We start from the raw sequence: 6,258 nt of genomic DNA, 5'->3' as shown, positions 1-6,258 counted from the left end.
TGGCCTCAGCCAAAACAAGAAGAGATATGTGTCTGGCCCCATCATGATTCGTGAAGAGGACAAAAAAGAAGAGTAGGAAGACGAGGATGAGGAAGAGGAAGAGGAGGAGGAAGAAGAGGAGTATGAGTAGGAGGATGAAAAGGACAAGGAGAAGATATGGGCTTGGGCCTAAGCCCCAATACTTGAAATAGCCTGAGACTATTGAAGCATATATGTGGAGCTATACCAATCCCTAAGCATGAACGATTCTGGACCCAATCCAAGAAAAGTTGGGTCCTGAATAGGCGATGGCCCAAAGAAGAAGAGTTGTGGGCCCAAGCCTATTCCCAAACATTGATGTGGCCTGGACCAAAGAGCAGTATATGTGGGCCTGGGCCAATCCATGAGCATGAAGAAACAAATAAAACCCAAAAAACATAAGATGTGGACCTGGGCCTACCCCTAGCCCTGAAGTGACCTGGGACCAAACAAGGAGAGTGATCGGTCTGGGCCTGTCCTAACTCCTGAAGAGGCCTGGGTTCAAAGAAGAAGATATATGGTCCTGAGTCTAAAGCTAACCCTGAAGAGGCCAGGGACCAGAAGAAAAGATATGAGCCTGTGCCAATACCTAATACTTGAAGTGACCTGGGACCAAAGAAGAATATTTGTAGCCACTGGTCAATCCTGAGCATGAAGAATTCTGGGCACAAACCAAGGAGAGACGTGTGCCACTGTGTATCCCAAAACTTGAAGTGCTCTGGGCCCAAAGAAGAAAATATAAGCCTGAGTCAGTCCATGAGCATGAAGAAGACTGGGTTGAAAAAAGAGAATTTGTGGAGCTGGACATGTCCCTAACCCTTCAGAGTTCTGGGCCAAAGGGCTGAAGAGGCCTGAGCCCATAGAAGATATGGGTCAGTGTCTGTCCTCACCACATGAATTATTGTGGGGAAAAAAAAACCTTTGAGCCTGGGTCAATCTCTAAACTTAAGGATGTTGGGGCTCAATGAAGTGGAAATGTGGGCCTGGCACTACCCATATACCTGAAGAGAGGCCTGGACCCAAGGAAGAAGAAATGGGCCTTGGCCTATACTGATTCCTAAAGTGGCTGTGGCCCTAATAGTAAATGGGACTGGGACTATCCCCAATCCCGGAAGTGGCCCAGGCCCAAAGAATAATATATGTGGGCCTGGGCCAATCCTTGAGCATGAAGAATCCTATGTCAAACCCAAGAAAAAAAAAAAATGAAGCAGGCCTAGGATTAGCCCTTGCCTTGAAGTGGCCTCAGCCAAACACAAAGAGAGATGGGTCTGGACCTATCCTGATTCCTGAAGAGAACAAGTAAGTAAAGGAGCAGGACAAGGAAGATGAAGAGGAGGAGGACAAGAAAGAAGAGGAAGACAAGGAGGACCAGGAGGAAGACAAGGAGGAGGATGAGAAGGACGAGGAAAAGATATGGGCCTGGGCCTAACCCCAGTTCTGGGAGTGGCCTGAGCCTAATGAAGCATATATGTGGGCTACACCAATCCCTAAGCATGAAGGATCCTGGACCCAATCCAAGAAAAGTTGGGTCCTGAATAGACGATGGCCCAAAGAAGAGATGTGGGTCTGGGCCCATATCCAACCATTAAAGTAGCTAGGGCCCAAATAAAAGTATATGTGGGCCTGGACATGAAGAAATTTTGGATTAGGCCTAGACCTAGGCCTGAAGTGACCTGGACGAGAGATGGATCTGGCCCTCTCCGTATTCCTGAAGAGGCCTAGGTCCAAAGTAGAAGAAAGTTGGGCTTGAGTCTAACCCTAACCCTAACAAGGCCTGGCCCCAAAAATAAAGGAGATGTTGTCCTGGGCCTATTCGTATTCCTGAACAGGCCTAGGCCCAAAGATGAATAGTTATGGGCCTGGGCCTATCCCTAACCTTAAGAGGTCTGGGACTAAAGAAAAAGCTATATGGGCCTTGGCCTATCCATTATGCTGTAGAGCCCTGAGCTCATGGGAAAAAATGGTATGGGCCAGCACCTGTCCTCAACCCTTGAATTATTCTGGGAACAATAACAACATAAAAGCCTTATAGTGGTCTGGCCCAAAGAAGAAGGGATGTGGGCCTAGGCCTATCCTAAACCATTGGCATGACCCGTGCCCAAAAAAAGAATATATGAGGGCCTAAAAAGATCCCTGAGAATGAAGAAGACTGGGCTCTAAGAAGAATAATTGTGGGCCAGTCCATAACCTGGCAGATACCTAGGCCCGAAGTGAAAGGTATATGGGCTTGGGCCTATTCTGAAGGCTGAAGAGGCCTGATTCTGTGGAATAAGAGCTGTTGGGCAGGGCCTATCGCTAACAACGGACTGGGAACAACAACAAAAAAATTGTTGGCTGTGGACAATCTCTAAACCAAAATGCATTTGGGCCCAAAGAACAAATGGTGTGGGCCTGGATCTATCCCTATAACTTAAGAGGCCTGTGCCTAAAGAAGAAGAAATGTGAGTCTAGGCCTATTTCTATTCCTTAAGAGGCCCTAGCTCTAAGAAGAATTAGAGATGGGCCTGAGCCTATTCCCCAACCTAGAAGTGGCCTAGGCTCAAAGAGAAGAGATATGAGCCTGGCCTATTGCCAACAATTGAAGTAGCCTAAGCCCAAAGACTTAGGCCTAGATCAATCTTTGATCATAAAGAAGCCTGGGAAGAGAAAAAGAGATATAGGTATGGGTCTAGCTCTAGCCCTATCCCTGAAGCAGCCTGGGCCCAAACAAAAAGAGAGATGGGTCTGGGCCTATCCCTATTCCTAACGAGGCCTTTGTCAAGAGAAGGAGAGATATGGGCCTGACTCTAAACCTAACCATAAAGAAGCCTGGAATTAAAGAAGGGATATAGGAAGGGAGGGAGGAGAGGAAGGAAGGAGGAGAGGAAGGAAGGAGGAGAGGAAGGAAGGAGGAGAGGAAGGGAGTGGAAGGGAGAGGAAGGGAGAGGAAGGGAGAGGAAGAAAGAAAGAGAAAGGAAGAAAGAGAAAGGAAAAGAAAGAGAAAGGAAGAAAAGAAAGAGAAAGGAAGGGGAGAGGGAGAGACGGGCCTGGGCAAATCTCTAAGCATGAAGGAGCCTGGGCCCAAAAAGGAAGAGTTGTGGGTCTGAGCCTTTCTCTAACCATGAGGAGGCCTAGACCCAAAGAAGTATGCATGTGGGTCTGGGCCAATTCCTGAACATGGAGGAGCCTGGGTCAAAAGAAATAAGAGGTGTGGGCCTTAGCATAGCCCTAGCCCTTGCCCTGAAATGGCCTGGGGCTAAGGAAAGAAACCGCCAAGAGAGGTGGGTCTGGGCCTATCCTTATTCTTGAATAGGCCTGGAATCAAAGGAAAAGATATTGGTCCTAGGTCTAAACTACCCTGAAGATACCAAGGCCCAGAACAGAAATGGGCCTGGGCCAATGTCCAACTCTTAAAGTGGTCTGGGACCAAAGAAGAATATATGTGGGCCATTCCTTGAGCATGAAGAAGTCTGGGCCAACCAAGAAGAGATCTGGGTCTGGGCCTTTCCCTAATCCTGAAGCAGCTTGGGAACAAAGAACAAGCAATGTGGGCCTGGACCTATTGCCCACCACTGACATGGCCTGGGCCCCTCCCTGAGCATGAAGAAGCCTGGGTGTAAAAAAGATGTGGGCCTGAGCATAATCCTAATCCTGAAGTGGCCCCAGCTCAAAGAACAAGAGATATATGCCTGGGCCTATACCTATCCCTGAAGAGGCCTGGATCCAAAGAAGAAAAAAATGTGGTCCTGGGTCTACCACTACCCCTAAAAGGCCTGGGAGAGAGAGGAGAGAGGAAGAGAAATGCCTAGTCCTGTACCTAACTCTGCAGAGGCCTGGGTCAAAAGAGAAGGATATATGGGCCTTGGACTACCCCTAATGCTGAAGAGGCCTGGCCTCTTGAAAGAATAGATGTGAGCCAGAGCCCATCCCTAACACTTAAATTGTTCTGGGAGAAAAAAAATAAAATAAAAAGAAAAAACTGGCAAAAAGCAGTCTGAGCCCAAAGAAGAAATGATGTGGGCCTAGACTATCCCTAGCCCTGAAGTGGCCAGGGCCCAAAGAAGAAAATATATGGGCCTGAGTCTAAACCTAACATTGGCAAGGCCTGGGTCCAGAGAAGATATGTAGGCCTGGGCCTATCCATACTCCTGATGAGACCTAGGCCCAAAGATGAAGCTATGTAGGCCTGGCCTATCCCCAACCCTGGAAGTGGCCTGGGCCCAAAGAAGAATATATGTGGGCCTAGGACAATCCCTGAGCATGAAGGAACCTAGGCCCTATCAAAGAGGAGCTGTGGGCCTAGGCCTTTTCCCTAGCCATGAAGAGGTCTGGGCTCAAAGAAGGGGAGATGTGAACCTGGGCCTATTCCCAACCATTCATGTGGCCTGGACCTAAAGAGCAGTACATGTAGGCCTGGGTCAAAAAAAAAAGATATGGGTCTCGGCCTAGCACTATCCCTGAAGTGGCCTGGGCCCAAGGAAGAAGAGAGATAGGTCTAGGCCTATCCCTATTCCTAAAGAGGGCTGGGTTCAAAGAAGAAGATATATAGTCTAAGAAGCCACGGCCCAGAAGAAGAGATATGGACCTGGGTCAATGCCTAATACTTGAAGTGTCCTAGTACCAAAGAAGAATATATGTGGCCATTGGTCAATCCCCTAAGCATGAAGAATTCTGAGCCCAAACTAAGAAGCGATATGGGTCTGGGCTTAGTGTTAACCACTGAAGTGGCCTGGGCCCAAAGAATGTATATGGGCCTGGGCCAATCTCTGAGCATGAATAAGCCTTGTCCAAAAAAAAAAGGCCTGGGCCTATCCCTATTCCTGAAAGGCCTGAGCCCAAAGAAGGATAAATGTGGGCCTGAGAACAGGCCTACTGGCCCTGAAAAGGCCTGGGACCAAAGAAGAAGAGATATGGATCTGGGCCTGTCCCTAATCCTTCACAGGCCCAGGCCCAAAGAAAAAAATAGATATATGGGACTTGACCTATTCCTTATGCTGAAGAGTCTAGAGCCCATGGAAGAAAAGACGTGGGCCAGGGCCTGTCCTCAACATTTGAATAGTTCTGGGAACAGCAACAACAACAAAATAGAAAAAGATAGGTAAGTAGAGAGGGAGGGAGGGGGAGGGGGAGGGGGAGAGGGAGAGAGTTTTAGTTAGTTTGTGGGCGGCCTTGGCCAAGCCCTAATCCTAAAGTGGCCTGGGCACAAAGGAAAGGTGATGTGGGCCTAAGCCTATCCTTACACATTGATTTGGCCTGTGCCCAAAAACTATATGAGGGCCTGAAAAATCCCTGAGAATGAAGAAGACTGGGATGTAAGAAGAGATGTGGGCCAGAGCCTATTTCTAGCCCTGAAGCAGCCTGAGCCCAAAGAAGAGGAGATGTGAGACTGGGACTCGCCATACTCCTGAAGAGGCCTAGACCCAAAAAGGAAGAGATGTGGGCCTGGGTTTATCCCTAACCCTGTAGAGACCTGGGCCCAAAGAAAAAGATAAATGAGCCTTGGCCTATTCCTTATTGTTAGCAGGCATATGCTGCATAAAGACTGGGAAGGCTTAGTGGAAATCCTGACAATTCTCTTCTGTTAGAGAAGATTGCAGATTTGTCTATGCACTTACAGAGTTTATGGATAGAGGTAGAAGTGTTTGGAAAACAAGGGCCCCTGGGAGGAGAAAAAAAGTTCAGGCTTGGAGAATGAGACCAGGAATGTACAGGCCAAAGCCCATGGAAGAAAAGATGTGCACCAGAGCCTATCCCTATTCCTGAAGAGCACAGGGCCCAAAGAAGTAGGCATGTAGGCTAAGGCCTGTCCCTAAACTTGAAGATGGCTGGGCCCAAAGAAGAAGGGATGATGGTCTAGGCCTATTCCCAACCATTGAAGTGGCCTGGCCCCAAAGATGAACATACGTGGGCCTGGGCCCAAAGAAGAGAAATGGATCTGGGCCTATCCCTATTCCTGAAGAGGCCTGGGTCCAAAGAAGAAGTCTCCTGGGCCTAAAAAGTATGTATGTGGGCCTGAGTCATTTCTGAGCATGAAGAATTCTGGGCCCAAACAAGAAAAGATGTGGGCCTGAAGAGGCCTAACTCCAAAGGAGAGATGTGGACCTGGGCCTATTACCAACCCACAAAGTGGCCTGGGCCCAAAGGAGAATATATGTGGGCCAGGGACCATCCCTGAACATGAAGAAGCATGGGTCCAAAGCAAGAAGCGTTGTGGGTCTGGGCCTTTTCCTATCTCTGAAGAGGCCTGGGCCCACAGAAGAT

The sequence above is a fragment of the Mus musculus genome, chromosome 6 (genome assembly GCF_000001635.26).
Source record: "Mus musculus strain C57BL/6J chromosome 6, GRCm38.p6 C57BL/6J".
Classification (NCBI taxonomy): Eukaryota; Metazoa; Chordata; class Mammalia; order Rodentia; family Muridae; genus Mus; species Mus musculus.
The sequence above is the reverse complement of the archived record's forward strand: the minus strand, read 5'-3'. Positions refer to the sequence as shown.